This window comes from Budorcas taxicolor, chromosome 21, assembly GCF_023091745.1.
Source record: "Budorcas taxicolor isolate Tak-1 chromosome 21, Takin1.1, whole genome shotgun sequence".
Classification (NCBI taxonomy): Eukaryota; Metazoa; Chordata; class Mammalia; order Artiodactyla; family Bovidae; genus Budorcas; species Budorcas taxicolor.
This window is the reverse complement of record NC_068930.1, coordinates 16,611,571-16,631,928: the sequence shown is the minus strand read 5'-3', so window position 1 is coordinate 16,631,928 and position 20,358 is coordinate 16,611,571. Positions and strand designations below refer to the sequence as shown.

Genomic DNA, 20,358 nt, shown 5'->3' with positions numbered 1-20,358 from the left:
TATCTGAGTTGTTGATACTTCTCCGAGCAATGTTGATTTCAGCTTGTGATTCATCCAGCCTGGCATTTTGCATGATGTACTCAGCATATAAAGTCAAATAAGCAAGGTAACAATATACAGTCTTGTCATACTCCCATCTCAATTTTGAACCAGTCAGTTGTTCTGTGTCCATTTCTGTTTGTTCATGATCAACATACAGGTTTCTCAGGAGACAGGTGAGGTGGTCTGGTATTCCCATCTCTTGAAGAATTTTCCAGTTTGTTGTGATCCACACAGACAAAGGCTTTATCGTAGTCAATGAAGCAGAAGTAAATGTTTTTCTGGAATTCTCTTGCTTTCTCTATGATCCAATAAATGTTGGCAATTTGATCTCTGGTTCCTCTGCCTCTTCGAAAACCCACCTTGTATATCTGGAAGTTCTTGGTTCATGTACTGTTGAAGCCTAGCTTGAAGAATTTTGAGCACAACTTTGGTGGCATGTAAAATGAGCCCAATTGTAAACTGAACATTCTTTGACATTGCCTTTCTTTGGAATGAAAACTGACTTTTACCAGTCCTATGGCCACTGCCAAGTTTTCCAAATTTGCTGATATATTGAGTACAGCACTTTAATAGCATCATCTTTTAGGATTTTAAATAGCTCAGCTAGAATTCCATCACCTCTACTAGCTTTATTTGTAGTAATGCTTCCTTAAGGCCTACTTGACCTCACACTTCAGGATTTCCGGCTCTAGGTGAGTGACCACACCCTTATCTGGGTCATTAAGACCTTTTATGCATTGTTCTTCTGTGTGTTCTTGCCACCTCTTCCTAATCTCTTTTGTTTCAGTTAGGTCCTTACTATTTCTGTCCTTTATTTTGCCCATCCTTGCATGAAATGTTCCCTTAATATCTTCAGTTTTCTTGAAGAGATCTGTAGTCTTTCCCATTCTGTTGTTTTCCTCTCTTTCTTTGCATTGTTCATTTAAGAAGGCCTTTTTATTTCACTTGCTATTCTCTGGAACTCTGCACTCCATTAGGTGTATCTTTCCCTTTTTCCCTTACTTTGTGGTTCTCTTCTTTCCTCAGCTAATTGTAAAACCTCCTCTGACATACTCTGCCTTTAAACGTCCCCCCCTACCCACCGCCGTCAGTTTTCCTTTTAGGCACACTTACAAACAAGTCACGGAAATACAGTGACGTTCTCAAGGGAAAGGTACATCAGGTAATTTTAGATCTATCAAACTCATGCTAAAGAGTTCTATGCAGGAGGAGAAAAAACAACTATGCAAATTGCTTTTCTTTTGCACTTGAGAAAAAACGATGACCCCACCACCCACTAGAAAGGACTTAAAATTAAGTTAGAGTCCTGAGGCCAGTGTTTTCACGAAGAGACTCAGTAGGGTTTGGAAGATGGCTGTACCAATGAGAAAATGGAGATGTCTCCTCTCTCAGAGCTTAGAAGCTCTCCCCAAGTTTAAATTCCAGTCTCTGTTGAAATGAGACTGGTGACTCTTCCTTGGTGGCTCAGAAGGTAAAGAATCTGCCTGCCACGCAGGAGACCCAGGTTCTATCTCTAGGTCAAGAAGATCCCCTGGAGAAGGGAATGGCTATCCACGCCAGTATTCTTGCCTGGGAAATCCCATCCATGGACAGAGGAGCCTGGTCGGCTGCAGTGCATGGGACTGCCAAGAGTCAGACATGACTGAGTGACTAACGGCACAGATGCACATGGTGTTGGTACAAGAACCACAAGGGCTTCCCAGGTGGTACTAGTGGTGAAGAACCGGTCTCCCAGTCCAGAAGATACAAGAGATATGGGTTTGATCCCTGAGTCAGGAAGCTCCCCTGGCAAGGAAATGACAGCCCCTCCAGAGGGTCGTGGTGGGCTACAGTCCATAGCATCACAAAGAGTTGGATATGACTGAAGCGACCTAGCACAGACGCACGTGCAAGGACCACACAACCTCTAGTAGGGAAGGAAGCTTATTGGTAAATAGATTAATTGTATGTGATATAAAGCAGACTCATTCAGAGAACTACATTTACTTGTGAGAAACAAGCCTTGATTACTGTCATTTCTCTAAGCAAGCTGCAATAGTTGTGTCTTATCTACAAAAACAGAGAATACTTAAATACTTAATCTTTGCAGGTCTTCGTTTGCTTCAAAATAAGGGTATTGCAAATACTTTGGTCCATGCCTTTAAATCTATTCAGGACTGTTACTTTATCTGATGAGGAAAACACTCTGCCGCCTGCTCACCTCCCAGTTCGAGTCAGAACCCAGTCGTGAGGCTACACAGGACTTCTCTCCTGTCCTTTCTGCATTTGTTTCTTTTTTTTTTTTTTTTCCACATGTTCCATGTTTGAATAGTTTCCTTTAAACACTCAAGAATGTAGGTAAGTAGAAGAAAGAGGCCAAAGCAACAAGAGTTCAAAACTTGTTACCTATGACACACTTGCAGGGGCGAGTAATGTGTGTGTGTTCGGTCGTGTCTGACTCTGCGACCCCATGGACTGTAGCCCACCAGGCTCCTCTGTCCATGGGATTTCCCAGGCAAGAATACTTAACTGTGTTGCCATTTCTTCCTTCAGGGCATCTTCCCAACCAAGGGATCAAACTTATGTTTCTTTCGCCTTAAATGTGTGGTCTGTCTCTCAAGCTTTTGGACTGAAATGTCTCATGAAGGCAGAAGATCCCACAGCCCAGGAAAATCTACTGACCCAGTTTCCCAAGGAGAGTAACTCACAGACATCAAGGAGGGGCTCCGTACATGAAAATGTGAGGTGAGGTGTGATGAATTCTACCCTTTTCTAGAACCAGGAGTGGAAGACTACAAGTCTTAAATTTCGCCACAGGAAAGGATCGGTCAGAATTTCCATATATACAAATCACGGGTAATGTAAAATCTAACACACAGGCCACAGGCTTAGGCAGGCTAGAAGTTTAAACTAAGTTTGCTTCATTTTGTAAGACTGTCACACTAGCTGTAAATCAGAGGACCCCTGGCTCTGGGCCCCTTTCTGTTTGTGGACAGTAAATTTACATCCTTTGACCCCTGAAGACAAACTCAAAGCAGTAACCTTGGCTACCGTTGCTGCACATTTCCAGTTCTACGCTCAGTTTTCGAAAATGGGTTAGGGGGAAAGGCGGGCGATAAAACCATTTCACTCTGCCTCAGTTATTGACACCGAGAAGGAAGCACTCCTCAGACTGTTCAGAGGGGAAACAATGAGTCATTCATGCTGTCAGCCCAGGTGGTGCATGAATTCCAGACAGGCCACTGAGTTAACCCCTGCAGGCCTCCTCTCCACCCTGGGCTCCTTCCCCCCACCCCCCTACCTACCCCGCGGCCTCCGGGGAAGAGGGGGCGGGCAAGGGGGCCGTGCTGGGAGGAAGTCCTAGCAGTAACCAAGGCACTGCCTCTGCAGTGTCAGTCCTGGGGGCCTCGAGCTGTTTCTCGCCATGTGACTGGCTCCAGGAGAGGGTGGGGAAATGAAAACACTCTGCTGGGATATATTTAGTTGAAGTGCAGCTGGGGAAGCGCTTAAACAAGGGAGCTTTTGTCCTCATGCTGAAGTGTTTTTCTTAACTCCCCAAGGCTGAAAAAACTTAAGCCACTGGACTGATTTTTCTCCCCACTTGATTTTCTCTTCTTTGGGGGATGTTCTTATGCTGAAAGTTTAGAATTAACCTGGGGTTTGCTGAGCAAATTTGATGCCGAACTGACACAAAAATCTCCACAGTTAAGAGATTAATTAAAATGCAGATAATTTCTGAGCACATTATATGTGGTTTGTGTGTGTGTGTGTTCATCACTTAGTGGCATCCAACTCTACAGGCACCATGGACTGTGGCCTGCCAGGTTCCTCTGTCCATGGGATTCTCCAGGCAAGAATGCTGGAGTGGGTTGCCATTTCCTTCATCCAGGGGATCTTCCTGACTCAGGGATCGAACCCGAATCTCCTGCATTGCAGGCAGATTCTTTACCGTCTGAGCCACCAGGGAAGCTGGTACCTTCTTACAATTAATTTACTGTTGATTCACCCTGGAAGTTAGGTATTTTCAGATGCCTTTACTGGACAATGTATGGAGTTAAAAACGTAATTAAGTTTTTTAAACACAGAACCCTGTTTCACTTGATTCACATTCTCCAGTAATGAAAGATTTACTTCTGCACTGATGAGCACAGCATCTTTGCAACAGATTACCGATGAGCCATGTTCATTGGTTCTTGTTCACAACCTCCTCCAAAAACCACTGAGAACTGCCACCTTGCTATGAGGTTTTTCAGCCACTATGTCAATGTTGTGTATCAGGGGCACACTGTCTACTATTAAGAAGTAGCACAGGAAATATTTTACATGAAAATCCCATGTAAACCCCTGAATTTACATGAATCCAGGGCAGAAACTGCTGGTCAAGAAGCTCGCGTTTTGGGTTGATACAAGAGAGCCAGGTTGTATTAGTCAGCATTCTCTAGAGAAACAGAACCAATCGGGTGTGTGTGTATGAGTGTGAATGGAGAGAGAGAGACTGGTATTTTTGTTTGTTTCATGTCTTATTGACAAGAGGGGGGGAAAAGGGTCACAGCATTTCAGACTTTATTCAAAGACACAAAGGGCACCAAAGGACACCCACAAGTGACAGGCATGGTCCCTAAGGGCCTGGCTCTAAGGCCATCCTGGAGGGTGTGGGTGACTTCTCAGCCCTTCCTCCCAGCCTCTCTCTCTTCCTCCTCCATGCCTCACGGACACCCCTGAGACGGACACCCCTGAGTTCAGTTAAAACTGCAGAAACGAAGTCACTCTAGAGGAGGTTGGGCCCTGCCTGGCCAGTGTCGTCCACGTGGCAGGCCTGGGCAGCTGGAGAGTGGGGATCACTGGTCATGTGACCCCGCTCCCCCGGCCAATGACCAGGCTTCTCTCTGAAGTGGTCAGCTGGACTCTCCCAGAGAGAGATGGCTTTCAGGAAAAAAACACCAACTTGGTTCACAAAGGGCTTGGGTAAAATGCTTTCCCAGAAACCTTAAGAAACGAATCACTCTCAGATTCCTGAAGCACTGAGCAGCTGAAGCGGTCACTGGCTTGCCCGGAGGAGGGATCTTGGTGAAAGGCAGTCGGCTGGTTCCTCAGAGGGCTCAGCGAGGGGCTGGCGGTCTTTGCACAGACTCCATGGTGGACCCATGAGAAGCACGATGAGGGAAATGGCACATCCAGAGGGGCCGGGCCCCTGCTGCCCTCCAGCCTCCTCGCTCCTGCTTGCTGGCTTGGGACCAGAGACTGGTTTTTAGATGAGCCCCAGGAAAGCAGGTCTGCTTGGGCTTGAGGCCCCAGACGCCAAGGCTTCCCTCCTTTCAGTCTGAATGTGCTTATTCCCTTTGGCCAGAGTTCCTCTCCCATCATCCTCTGTCCTGCTCAGTCGACAGCAGCTTTTCCTTGACATGTTCAAATCTTTTTTTTTTTTTCCTCCCCCTAAAGATGTCAGGATGGACACCCTCCACTATTCTGCAGGGGTAACTGTTTATTGTAGGTAGCAGTTCCTCTAACACTTTATACCTGTAAAAATCCTGGGCACAGGCCAGACGTCCGTGGCACCGACGTTCATGTTCACGTTGAGGTGTAGACACGGCGAGTCAGCAGGAGCCCCGGACACACACTTCTCCCCTACTCTACACACAGACATGTGAGGGCAATGTGAGGTTCCTGTCTAGGTGGGGCAGGTCACAGGCTGAAAGGACACTTGGCACAGTCGATAGTCACTTTCAAAAACCCTGACCCCAGACCCATGCGGTGAGCAGCTGAGCTGGTGGTGAGGGGCAAAGGGAACCTCAGCTTAGAAGGAGCCGTGGGCTTGCGGGATCTTTTATGGACAAAGCACTCCCCACGGGCACCTCCCCTTCTCTGGACCACCTGCCACACTAGGAAAGTCAGCTGGAGAAAAGCCTGCGTTCCCTGGCCTCTTTGCATTCCACGACTGCTCACCAAGACTCGAAAGCTCAGGGAGCAAGTCCAGTTACGAGCTCTGAGGCTTGGCCCCTCTGAGTGGAACAGTGTTGGATCCTCGATGCCTCGACACCCACAGAAGGACGTGGTGGTGAGGGTCCGGGTCAGGGGAGGGACGACTCAGCCCGCCCGATAAGTGCACACACACTACGGCAAATGGTGCAGGCTCACCACCACTGCTGAGGTCAGAAACCAAGTAACACAAGTACCACACTTTGGGTCAAAGCATTTTCAAGAAATGACCACAAAAACAGAGGCCACTTTTGATACTACAGCCTACCACATTTGGCAACTTTCAGAGCAAACAGCTGTCTCCACCCCAAGCCATCAGAGGGTCCAAGATCCGTTTATCCTGGGCCCCAGTTTAAAAAGTCAAGGAAGGAAGATGGACCAACGGAGGGCAAGAAAAGGCTGAAGAAGCAGTTATACCAACACCTGCAGCACCCACCAGTCTGGGTGTCTGCCTCCCTGCAGGAACCGCCTCCCTTGAACCTCTTCTTGGGGTGAGCTATCAGGGGGGCCCAGCTGCTGGAGACAAATGAGGCAAGCTGAACATGGGAGCCGCCGGTGGCCTCCGGCGCTGCGACCCTCAGTCTCAACCACAATCAGGGACACCCCATGCTCCCCTCCTCAGAGGCTTTGTTCATAGGAATATGGGGTACTCTGGTGACTCTGTCCTTCACGGAAACCTCAATTCAACAAGCCTAAACCAGATTCCCCTGTATCTGTTGCATTAGTCTGGCGTGTATGGGAGAGAAATGTAGTGTGACTAAGCAGCTGCCCACGTCCAACAGGGCACACTCAGGTGAAAACGTGGCACAGCTCAGGACAACCCTCTGACGTGTGCTCGGCCTTCCCAGAAGTACAGCCTCTCTAAGCACCTAGGCCTTCCTCTTCCCCCACCCCCATTCCTAGATAAACTCCATCTAGGAACCCAGCCCAGCCGCTCTTGTAAAGATACCTTACAACACTGGCTAAGAAAACAATAGCAAGTTTCTTAAAAAGGTATTGTGCAGACGGAAGCAGCATCTGTCTTCGGGTTCCTGTGGCTGGGGGTGGGGTTCCTTTGGTTTTGACCAGAACACTTCTCCACTGGGGGGGCCAGGTTCAGTGTGGCTTTGCAGAAGCTCAGTTACTGTACAGGAGTGAGACTGAACTTCACAGAGGTGCTCGGGTGGGTCGCGCCCACGTCACTGAGGACTCCGGAGTTTACATCCGAGATCCTCTGTCCTGAGAACCTTCGCCTTCTCCCTCGGTTGGATGACAATGCCGTTGGTGGAATTATTTAGTTCTCTGGAGACAACACAGAGGAATTCTGCCTGATCCTCGTTCCCATAAGGCAATGGCACCCCACTCCAGTACTCTTGCCTGGAAAATCCCATGGACGGAGGAGCCAGGTAGGCTGCAGTCCATGGGGTCACTAAGAGTCGGAGACGACTGAGACTTCACTTTCACTTTTCACTTTCATGCACTGGAGAAGGAAATGGCAACCCACTCCAGTGTTCTTGCCTGGAGAATCCCAGGGGCGGGGGAGCCTGGTGGGCTGCCGTCTATGGGGTCGCACAGAGTCAGACACGACTGAAGCAACTTAGCAGCAGCAGCAGCATGATGATTAGCTGTTGGAATTTCCAACCGTCGGACATAGTGGACACCATCTGCCTGAGCGCCTCCTCTTGGCATTGCAGGACTCTGTACATGTGCTTCGCCGGGCCCTGGGAAGCTCAGTTTTCCTTGTTGGTATCCCCTCCTTGAAACCAGTCGCAAGAGAGACGCAGTGTTGTAAAACTCCGCTTCCTCCAGCCGCCTTTTCTGCCAACTCCTTCTTAACGATGAGCTTCCCGTGACGGGGGTAGTTTAGGACTGGACCCTAGTAGGTAGGGTCCCTGTCAGTCAGATTGGCCCCCGTCTGGTCCTTGTCGGAGTCCAGCCCCGGGTCCTCCTGGCAGCAGAGGCGGCAGAGAAAAGACCTGGGCTCCAGGCCTAGGGTCTGCCTGGTGGTCACGGAGTAAGGTGCTGCCCACGTTCAGCCGGACCTTGCGGGCCGACCACCGCCGCCTGACCCGGTGGCCCGGGACCTGGCTCCAGCAGCTGCGCGGCGGCCCGCCGTCGCCGGGTCCAACTGCAGCTCCGCCATCTTGGGCCGCCGCCGCTGCCCGCGCACCAGAGACTGATTGATTGGGAACTGGCTCATGGACTCTTTGTGACCCCATGGACTGTAGCCGACCGGGCTCCTCCGTCCATGGGATTTTCCGGGCAAGAGTACTGGAGTGGGCTGCCATTTTCTTCTCCAGGATTATGGAGGTCAAGTCCAAAATCTGCAGGGTGAAATGACAGGCCGGACACCCAGGAAGAGCCAGTGTTGCAGTTCAAACGCATCAGCTGGCAGAATTTCCTCTTGTTCAGGGCAGGTCCACCTTTGTTCTGTTCAGGCCTTCAACTGATTGGGTGAGGCCCATTCACAGTAATAGGACAATCTGCTTTACTCAAAGTTCACCGATTTAAATGTTAATCTCACCCAAAACTATCCTCACAGAACCATCCAGAATAATGTCTGACCCCATATCCCGACACTGTAGCCTAGCCAAGTTGATACATAAAATTAACCATCCTGTAGGCTAACACACGGAGGAGCCTGGTAGGCTGCAGTCCACGGGGTTGCTGAGAGTTGGACAGGACTCAGTGACTTCACTTTCACTTTTCACTTTCATGCATTGGAGAACGAAATGGCAACCCACTCCAGTGTTCTTGCCTGGAGAATCCCAGGGACGGGGGAGCCTGGTGGGCTGCCGTCTATGGGTCGCGCAGAGTCGGACACGATTGAAGCAATTTAGCAGCAGCAGCAGCAGCAGGCTAACACACGCATTTTGAAAAATTCACTTGTTATATTACAAGATTGCTTATCAGATTGAAGCTGTTGTAAGGGTATAAAATGCATAACGTAGAAAAAATTAAAAAGTGCATAAGGTAGGATCCCCTGTTTTCAGGATCCTCCCTTTTGCTCTCTCTTCTGCCCTCTCTCTCTGGAGGCTTTCCTTGGGAACCCAGACAGTGTTGTGAAGAAGTGGAAGCCACAGAGAAGCCCCCAGCCAACACCAACCTCATCTCCCAGTCCCCAGGGGCTCCTGCCCCAGCCTTCAGTCTTCCAGCTGTGCCCAGACATCGTGGTGCCAGTTGCTCCCTGTCTCAATCTCTGACCCACAGAAACCATGAGAATTTTCTTTAAATTTAATGCTATTTCAAGCCACTAAATTTCAGGGTAACTTGCTACACAGTAATAGGTAACCAACATGTAAGATTATGGTTAACTTTGTAAGAAACTACCAAAATGTTTTCCAATATAATTTTAGCATTCTGCACTCCTACCAGCAGTATATGATGGTTCCAGGTGGCACAGAGGTAAAGAATCTGCCTGCCAATGCAAGAAATTCGAGAAATGTGAGTCTGATCCCTGGGTAAGGAAGACCCGCGCCCCCCACCCCACGCCAACACCCCGCCCCCCGCCCCCCCACCCCGCCACAGTAGGATATGGCAACCCACTCCAGTACTCTTGCCTGGGAAATCCCTTGGACAGAGGAGCCTGGCGGGGTATACTCCATGGGGTCACAAAAAGTCAGACGCAACTGAGCATGCGCGCGCAGACACGCACACATATTTATCATCAGAGTCATCCTAGTGGATGTGAGGTTGTTGCTCACTGTGATGTTAATTTGTATTTTCCTGAAGATGCCACAGCTACTTTTGATCAGAAATATTATTACCCAGCTTAGAAACCATCCTCATTTACTATGCTGTTTCATAGTCACATGTCATAGAGTTTTAACAATGATTGCTACCACAATGAATCTCTAAGGTTAAGAGTCATCTTAAGCTAACTTAAGAGGTTAAGCATTTGTCTTGTTTGCATACCCCCGGAAGAATGAGGAATAAAAGCCATCTGGTCACAGGTGTGGGGCTCCTGGCCTAACAACACCATCATCTGTTGTTAGTTGGTATTAATATGTTTTTTTGAGAAATGCTATGTGCCAGGCATTTCACATGTAGACGCTCACTTACCACAACACCTCTATGAGGTTCATGTTATTATTTTGAGCCTGTTCCAAAGGAAGAGGAGGTTCAGAGAGCCCAAGAAACTTGGCTGCTGTCACACACTGAATTTGGACCCAATATCCTTTTACCTGATCTAAAACAGATTTTTCAGGCTTCCCTCGTGGCTCAGCAGTAAGGAATCTGCCTGTAAATGCAGGAGACTTGGATTCGATCCTCAGGTCCAGGAAGATCCCACGTGCCATGGAGCAACTAAGCCTGTGCACAACTATTGAGGCTGTGTTCTAGAGCCGGAGTGCTGAGCCCACATGCTGCAGCTGCTGAAGCCCAAACACTCGACAGCCTGCACCTTGCAGCAAGAGAGTAGCCCCTGCTCACCACGACTAGAGAGATCCCCACACAGCAACGAAGACTCTGCACAGCCAAAAATAGGCAAATACAATTATTAAAAAAAAAAAATTCTCCTCACTTCTTTCTAATTTTATACCCAAATGTAAGAAAATTTTTTGGCCTGAAGTTAACAGTATAAAATATTCTAGTCTGGGAGCTGGGAGATTGAGTTATACTCCTGGCTTCGTCACTAATCAAGGGTCCCCTCTTGGGCCAGTTCCTCTTTGGCCCACAGTTCCTCATTATTAAAAATAAAAGGTTGGGTTAAGACACTTTCTAGCTTAAAAATAACTTTATAGCAGGCACTATACTAAGCATTTTACAAGTGTTAGCTTATTTGTATATATATATATATATACATATATATATATATCTCAGAAAAGCCTTATGCTATGTATAGGTGCTATCATTCCTCCCATTTTACAGATGAGTAAACTGAGGTAAAGAGATGAAATAATTTTCCTAAAGTCACAAAACTGGAAAATGGCACAGCTATGATTTATATATTTAGGGTATACCACAAAGCATGCAAGATCTTAGTTCCCTGCTCAGGGCTCGAACCTGTGTCCCCTGCAAGGGAAACACAGAATCTTAACCCCTGGACTATCAGGGAAGTCCCAAGTTGGTTTATCTATCTATCTATCTACCTACCTACCTATCTGTCTATCTATCTATCTATTTGTTGGCCAGTATAGCTGTGATTTAAACCCCAGCCGTCTGGCTCCAGAGGATATGGTGTTACTCAGCTAAACAGCATTTATAGAAAGCTTTTTTTTTTTTTTTTTAGGAAAGTTTAATTTTAACAATGACTCTATGATATCATGATTTGCATTTTTCTCTCCACATCCTCACACTCCCTCCACTTAAAAAAAAAAAAACCCAAACTTTATTTATTTATTTATTTGGCTGCACTGGGTTTTGGTTGCAGCATGTGGGATCTAGTTCCTTCACCAGGGAATGAATCTGGGTCTCCTGAATTAGGAGCGCACAGTCTCAGTCACTGGACCACCAGGGAGGTCCCCCTCCTACTTTTTGAATGAAAACACTGAGCCTCAAAAAATTTATCATGTCCCAAGTCCCACAGCCAGTCAGTGGCAGAGCCAGGATGGGATGCCCAGGAAGCTTGTCATCCAAGTCTGGGGTGATGTGTCCCCGGGAGTCAGAGCCCTCGGGAGTGAGAGTTGCTTACCCCTGGGAATCTCGCCAAAGGCAAGAAACGCCTGCCTTCGGTGATCTGACATGACCACACCTTCCACTCCAAATTCCAGCCTGGCTGGTTTGCCCTTCTTTCTCTTCCTCTTCTCTCACCAGGCCAGTTGCATGGGAATCAGAAGAGCTACAAATGCCCAAGGGAGCCTGCCATGGGGCACAGATGGGGTGGGGGTGGGGGCCCCAGAATTGTTAGGCTGCATGCTCCTGGGGTCTCCCCTGTAGGTCTTCACTGTGATGGGACCTGGTCTCTCCCCCTCCAGACCCAATGTTGAATTCATTGCCTGGGATTCACAGAAGAAAAGGGAGCTTGAGCAGACTGAATACTATCGTTCTGTTGCCTTGAGAGTCTAGTTTTGTTTCTACTTTTTCTAGGTAAGTTTTCTTTTTAATAGAAAATATACACATAATAAGAAGTCAACACAGAAAGCATATTGTAAGTAATGAATATGATTCTTCATTTTAACCCTGCCCCTGTCCTCAAATGCTATGCCAAACTTTCTTGTCCTTCCAGCCAAAGATATTCTGGCATATATAACTATATATATATATAAACTAAACTTTTTGTTTTGTACTGGGGTAAAGCATCACTACAAACAAAGCTAGTGGAGGTGCTGGAATTCCAGTAGAGCTATTTCAAATCCTGAAAGATGATGCTGTGAAAGTGCTGCACTCAATATGCCAGCAAATTTGGAAAACTCAGCAGTGGCCACAGAACTGGAAAATGTCAATTTTCATTCCAATCCCAAAGAAAGGCAATGCCAAAGAATGCTCAAACTACCGCACAATTGCACTCATCTCACACGCTAGTAAAGTAATGTTCAAAATTCTCCAAGCTAGACTTCAGCAATATGTGAACCGTGAACTTCCTGATGTTCAAGCTGGTTTTAGAAAAGGCAGAGGAACCAGAGATCAAATTGCCAACATCCGCTGCCAAAGCCTTTGACTGTGTGGGTCACAATAAACTGTGGAAAATTTTGAAAGAGATGGGAATCCCAGACCACCTAACCTGCCTCTTGAAAAATCTGTATGCAGGTCAGGAAGCAACAGTTGGAACTGGACATGGAACAACAGACTGGTTCCAAATAGGAAAAGGAGTACGTCAAGGCTGTATATTGTCACCCTGCTTATTTAACTTCTATACATCATAAGAAACGCTAGGCTGGAAGAAGCACAAGCTGGAATCAAGATTGCCGGGAGAAATATCAAGAACCTCAGATAGGCAGATGACACCACCCTTATGGCAGAAAGTGAAGAGAAACTAAAAAGCCTCTTGATGCAAGTGAAAGAGGAGAGTGAAAAAGTTGGCTTAAAGCTCAACATTCAGAAAACGAAGATCGTGGCATCCGGTCCCATGACTCCATGGGAAATAGACGGAGGAACCGTAGAAACAGTGTCAGACTTTATTTTTTGGGGCTCCAAAATCACTCCAGATGGTGATTGCAGCCATTAAATTAAAAGACGCTTACTCCTTGGAAGAACAGTTATGACCAACCTAGATAGCATATTCAAAAGCAGAGACATTACTTTGCCGACTAAGGTCCGTCTAGTCAAGGCTATGGTTTTTCCAGTAGTCATGTATGGATGTGAGAGTTGAACTGTGAAGAAAGCTGAGTGCCAAAGAATTGATGCTTTTGAACTGTGGTGTTGGAGAAGACTCTTGAGAATCCCTTGGACTGCAAGGAGATCCAACCAGTCCATTCTGAAGGAGATCAACCCTGGGATTTCTTTGGAAGGAATGATGCTAAAGCTGAAACTCCAGTACTTTGGCCACCTCATGCCAAGAGTTGACTCATTGGAAAAGACTCTGATGCTGGGAGGGATTGGGGGCAGGAGAAGAAGGGGACAGCAGAGGATGAGATGGCTGGATGGCATCACTGACTCGATGGACGTGAGTCTGAGTGAACTCCAGGAGTTGGTGATCGACAGGGAGGCCTGGCGTGCTGGGATTCATGGGGTCACAAAGAGTCGGACACGACTGAGCTACTGAACTGAACTGAACTGAACTGATAGCCAATTAACAATGTTGTGATAGTTTTAGTTGAACAGCAATGGGACTCAGCCATCATATACATGAATCCATTCTCCCTTAAACTCCCCTCCCATCCAGGCTGCCATGTGCTCTACAGCAGGTCCTTGTTGATTATCTGTTTTAAATATAGCAGTGTGTACAGACAGCCATAAGTTCATTCGTGGAGGTATATGTTTTTAACTGCATATACTATACCTACTGTTCTGTATCCTTTTATTTTTATTTCTAATGCTCAGTGTAGCTTGGAAAGTATTCCTTGTCAATGCCCAAAGCACGCCTTTACTTCTTTGAAAAAACTGCATGGATTTCTATTGTAGGGCTGAGTCATAATTTATCCAACCCGTCTCCTATGAGAGGGTTTGTTGTTGTTGTTCAGGCACTAAGTTGTGTCCAACTCTTTGCAACCCCCTGGACTGCAAAACGCCAGGCTCCTCTGTCCTCTACTGTCTCCTGGAGTTTGCTCAAATTCATGTGTTTGAATTGGTGATGCTGTCTAGCCATGAAAGCCTTTAGGTTGCTTCTAATCAAGCTCCGACTAGCCAGCACGGTGAATCTGCTTGTGCTTTTGTTGCCAGGCCATGTGGGCCCCTCTGAGATCTTTAGGGAGAGAGAGAGGGCAGGAGGGGAGCTGATGGCACTCCCTCCCCCAGGCAACAAGGCACACAGAACTGCTGGAGTTTCCTCCCTCGGGTTGTAGTCAGAAGAGAATTCATACGGCTACAAGGAGGCATTGCACGGAAAAAACCATCCAGATGGCAGCTCAACTGATCTCTGAAATCTGGCAGCAGCAGCAATGAAAACATGCCACAACTTTTCCCAGCTATGTCTGGCCAGCATGCCACTGTCATCTTTTCCAGCAGGACCTGCAGTCCCGAGGACTGGGCTGATTCTATGACCCACGCAACTGGAGGCGCTGCTTATGATTCAGGGTCCAGACAACAGAACAACAGGATGGGGTCTTCCCTAACTATGGTGGTGTCTCCGGATTCAGTTCAGTGCCCATATTCTCTCTGCTGCAATCAGAGCTTTGGGTAAGGCTGGTGGTTCCTCCTAGAAAAGCTGACAGCTGATGTCTGCTTCTGCTTGGTTTTGTTTGAAGATGCCTTGCTTGACTGCCAGCCGTGGGTGAGCCCCTCAGACGCCATCCCTGAGAAACGCCACCCCCACCCCAAAATGCATTCGGCCAGGACAGAGAAGGAATAGCAAGTCTGGTCGATATTTTTAATATCGAGTCTACTGCCCTAACCCTTGTCACAACCAAAGTTAGTTAAAAGTGACCAACAGAAAGCCATTGATTGCCCCCCCTCCCCCACCATTTCATTGTGAAAATTTCCAAACATAAAGACTCATTGAAAGAATTATGCAGTGAACACACATCTATCTGCCACTTAGATTCTGCAGTTCACATTTTGCTGGATTTGCTTTCCGTACAATACACACTTGCATCTCTCCAAGTCACTGATTACTGCAGCTTTTTAAAATTAAATATTCAATTCATTTCCTTTTAAAACTTCAGAACTGGAAACACGCACTGCCTTGTCTGGAGCTTCCCAGGTGGCTCATGGGGTTGGAAAGAGTTGGACATGACTTAGAGACTGAACAGCAGCAATGGAAGTGGCACGGTGGTAAAGAATCCCTCCACCAATGCAGGAGACACAGGAGACACAGGTTCAATCCCCGGGCTGGGAAGATCCCCTGGAGAAGGAAACGGCAGCCCACTCCAGTATTCTCGCCTGGGAAATCCCATGGACAGAGGAGCCTGGCGGGCTATAGTCCATGGGGTCGCAAAGAGACGAGCACAACTTAGCAACTAAACAGCAAAGAATATATACCTCATGGGGCATAAATGTATGTTGTGTAGGTAAGCAGAGATGAATGCACATATGTAATAATGGTGAATTTGTGCAGCTGTCTGCCAGGCATTGGGCAAAATGCCTTATGTGCTTTATCTCATCCCATTCTTGTATCAGCCCTAGAAGATGGACTTTATCATTGGCTTCATTTTAGAAGTATGGAAGCTTGAGACTCAAATTGGTGAAGTCACTCTGCAGGTGGCCCAGCTGGTGATGGGGGAGTCAGTTGCCTGCAGAGACCCCATGCTCTGCTGCCCCCAGCATCTTGCCTGGTACAAACCTCATAACATGTGACTAAACAGGCTGGCTGCAGAGGGTTCTTGCAAAGTCAAAGACAGACAGCCATGTGAAAGTGCAAAAAACTACCATGTCCTTTAAAATGTTTGCTGAATGACTGAATGATCTCATCACATACTCATCATACACTTCAGCTGCTTTCTCTAAGCACTAACTCTGTGGATGCTTCCCTCTGAAGGGGATAAAAGGTGAAAAATCTCCCGAATCCTGCAGTCTGCAAATGTCAGGTTTAACACTGCTCTATTTTGTGTTCTGATCTCATTGATACTACAGCAATGGAGGTGGAAGTGTTAGTTGTTCAGTCGTGCCCAATTCTTTGCAACACCATGGACTGTAGCCCACCAGGCTCCTCTGTCCATGGGATATTCCAGGAAAGAATACTGCCATTTCCTTCTCCAGTTGATCTTCCCAACCCAAGGATCAAACCTGCGTCTCCTATGTCTCCTGCATTGTTGGTGGATTCTTTACCCCTGAGCCACCACGGTTATATTTTTGTCTGTGATCAAGTGGCAGGGCAGCAGATTACAAATGCCAGGGTCTAAGGGAAGCCCTTTTTTCTCCTGCCTGCTCCAACCTGGCATTGGAATTCTCCAGTGTGCCAAGGGCACCCCAACACCCAGGATGGCCCCAGAGAGGAGTACTGGGAGCCTCCTTACCCCGTGTGACTTTAATAAGGCCTCTCCATGGACTGCTTGCAGTGGGATGTTTTGTGTAGCTATTTTCTACCTTTGTGATTGACTTCCCTTTCAAAACTTGTAAAACAATACCCTATGAATGTATCCATAACTACAATGTTGATAGAATAAAGCCAGATCATCTATGGAAAAATACTTTGAAACTTTCTTCAAAATTTTGATTCAAATGCAAGACTTAAAAAATCAACTGGATAGCCAAAAAAGGAGGGATCATCTCAATTATCCATCAGTGGCTGAATGGATAAACACAATGTGGTCTATACATACAATGGAGTATTATTCAGCCTTAAAAAAGAATGGTTTGACACATGATGGACCTTGAGGAGATTATGCGTGATGGAATAGTCACAGAGGGACAAATGCTGCTTAATTCCACTTTACATGAGGCATCTAGATTAGTCAAATTCATACAGTTAGAAAGTAGGGTGGTGGTTGCTAGGGACTGGCGGGGAAAGGGCGCTATTTTTTAATAGGTACAGAGTTTCATTTTGGCAAGATGTTCCGAAGGTGGATGGTGTGAACTGTACATGTTATGATGGTTAAGGTGGTCAACTTGGGATGTCCCTGGGGGTCCAGTGGTGCTTCCCGTGAAGAAGGTGTGGGTTCATCGTTGGTCCAGAAACTTAAGATCCCACATGCCCCATGGTACAGTCAAACAGAAAAGGAAATGAAAAGCTCAACCCACAGACCTCTGCTTTCAGACAGGACCACATGAAGCCAGTTCATCCATTTTAAGGGATATGTGATGTTTTGAGAAAATCAGAGCACAAAATTCCAAGGTAAGTGTTTTCAGTTCGCCTCTGTAGTAGTAAACACAGTGTGTTACCATTCCTCCTTGTCGGGGGAGGGGGTGGGGGATGGGGAGATGATGATTTAAAACACCAGCAAGTCTCTACAGTCTAATTTCTGTATCACAGCACACTGTGTCACTTTCCAGCTTTTCAGTTCCAAGACAAACGAATCTAGTTTTTACGCATGTGTGTGTGTTTTTTTTAAAAGGCCAGCTCTTTTAACATGTCACTGTAACTGGTTGTAATTTCCCTTTCTGTGTGTTCAGAATTGATGTAAAGGAGTAAAAGCCTTTCCGTTCCCTTCATTGCTTCTTTCCCTACAGTGAAATTTAACTTCATGTTACAACAACATTTCCACAAGGAATGTCCCACCTGAGGATTTCCTGTACACGCTGACACGAGGTGACCTAACCACAGCCAACAGATGTCCTGTTTGCTGACTGTTGAACATTTCCATATGCAGCAGGGAAAAGGGGGTTATTGCAGTCAGGTTCTAGTCCGGCTCTAACCCTTCACAACTGCACAGCCTCGTGCCTCCATCATTACAACATGGGGATGAATTACTACTTCATTTGGATTGTAGAGAAGAAGAAATGAAATGATAGCTATATATATATTTTTTTAATTGAAATATAGTTAATTTACAATGTTATGTTAGTTTCAGGTATAACAGCAAAGTGATTCAGATATATATATATATATAGAGAGAGAGAGGATGCTGCTGCTGCTGCAGCTAAGTTGCTTCAGTCGTGTCCGACTCTGTGCAACCCCATAAATGGAAGCCCACAAGGCTCCCACGTCCCTGGGATTCTCCACGCAAGAACACTGGAGTGGGTTGCCATATGTAGAGAAAGAGAGAGGATAGATAGGTATAAACCTTTTCAGATTCTTTTCCCTTATAGGTTATTAGAAAATATTGAGTAGAATACCTAGGCCTGATTCATGTTGAAGTTTGACAGAAAACAACAAAATTCTGTAAAGCAATTATCCTTTAATTAAAAAATACATAAAAGTATTGAGTATAGTTCCCCGTGCTATACAGTAGGTCCTTGTTGTTTATCTATTTTGTGTATAGTAGTGTGAATGTCTGAGAAGGCAATGGCAACCCATTCCAGTATTCTCGCCTGGAAAATCCCATAGACGGAGGAGCCTGGTAGGCTGCAGTCCACGGGGTCGCTAAGAGTCGGACGCGACTGAGTGACTTCACTTTCACTTTTCACTTTCATGCATTGGAGAAGGAAATGGCAACCCACTCCAGTGTTCTTGCCTGGAGAATCCCAGAGACAAGGGAGCCTGGTGGGCTGCCGTTTCTGGGGTCGCGTAGAGTTGGACACGACTGAAGCGACGTAGCAGCAGCAGCAGCAGCAGCAGCAGTGTGAATGTAATTCACACTTTTGGATTGTATTACAAGTTAATCACCAAAGGGATGTTGCCTAGAAGCTTAAATTATACATAATGGCCCATCTCTGGAAACCCTGCCTCCCAGGTAATAAGCATTAAGCTAAACACCTTTGTTTAGCTCACAGGAAACATCCTGACTAGGCCCACCTGTTGTGGCTGCAGGAGAAGAAATTAGCACATCCCCTGTGAAGGCTGATGGGAACCAGGAAGTGTTTGACTTTACCCCTCCCTTTTTATTATAAAAGAAGCCTGAATTCTAACTCGGGCAAGATGGTTCTTTGCGGGGGCACTAGCTCATCATCTTCTCGTTTGCTGGCTTTCCGAATAAAGTTGTTATTCCACGCCCCAACAACTTGTCTCTCAATTATTGGCCTTTCACATAATAAGCCGTATGGGATTTGACTGGGTAACGTTCATGTTAATCCCATGCTCCTAATTTATCCGTCCTCTGAGATGACAGCTGTAAGTGTTAGCTCCTGCCTCCTCTTCTTCCTTCTCTCATTCTCCCTTATTCTCTGAATTTCTTCACCTTGTCTCCTTTTTCTTTTCTCTTCCTCCTTTGCGCTGCCTGTGTCCCCTCTTCCTCCTCTCTTTCTTCTTATCAAGGGAAGCCGCCCTGTTCCCTCTCCCCATGACAAGGCACATCCTTTCCATTTTACTGGGCTGCCTTTCCGGATTTCTGGCCTCAGGCTAGCGATTGACAATGTGTGATCTGTCAGTTGGTGCACTGGGATCTAGATTCATAGGCCACTGTTGCCAATATCTCAATCTTCACTCTTCAGTTTCATCAGAATTTCAGATTTCCCACCATGCAGGAAGTCTGTGGGTTTCCTTTCATTGAGCAGTTGTGCAGCAAAGTCCCCTTCCACTAGCTGGGAGAACTTGGCTCACTATTTTTCAAGGAGTTTGGTCTTCCTCCTTCTCCTGCGAATAGATCTTATTAGCAGGCACCTCTGCCTCCGATTTTGTGTTTTGTACTTCACTCATCAGAGTGATTCTGTGAATTTCAGAAACAAAAGCAGATCCTTTGTTCAAAATTTCCTTCATTCTCTCCTTCTCTTCCTCAGGCTCCCTCCCTGCCCCCCGCCGCAGCCCCACTTTGTATCAAATAGTAGTCATACCTTGTGGAACAGTCCTGAACTGTCTTATGTTATGCAATGCAGACAGTGCATTTTCTCATAATCTGGAGTTGCTGGCAGAGCAAAAGGAAACAAGAAACAAAAGCTGCATTTCAGGAACTTCATTTAGTGAAATACACTTCCTTGTGGTAGTTTGCCAGTGAATTTCCTCAGCTGCCAATGATATTTTGAAAGTATATGGGGGTGGGGTGGGGTAGTGAAGGGAATCACATCAATATACTAAGTCAGGTGCCAATTTCCAATGGTGTTGTCATTCATTCATGAAACTGTAGAAAAGAGATAAATTCACTGGTGAATGCAATTTATTACCCTTAACTACTCTGTTCCCTGGGCATCCCTTGTGGCTCAGCTGGTAAAGAATCTGCCTGCAATTCGGGAGACCTGGGTTTGATCCCTGGGTTGGGACGATCCCCTGGAGAAGGGAAAGGCTACCCCCTCCAGTGTTCTGGCCCGGAGAATTCCATGGGCTGTATAGTCCATGGCGTCACAAAGAGTCCGACACAACTGAGTGACCTTCACTTT

At 46.7% G+C, this 20,358-nt stretch overlaps 1 pseudogene; it reads right to left on the bottom strand.

Moving 5' to 3' along the window:
* Window positions 1-7,175: 7,175 nt before the first annotated feature.
* LOC128066976 (BTB/POZ domain-containing protein KCTD2-like) overlaps window positions 7,176-20,358 on the bottom strand; it is a 40,826-nt pseudogene continuing 27,643 nt past the window's right edge.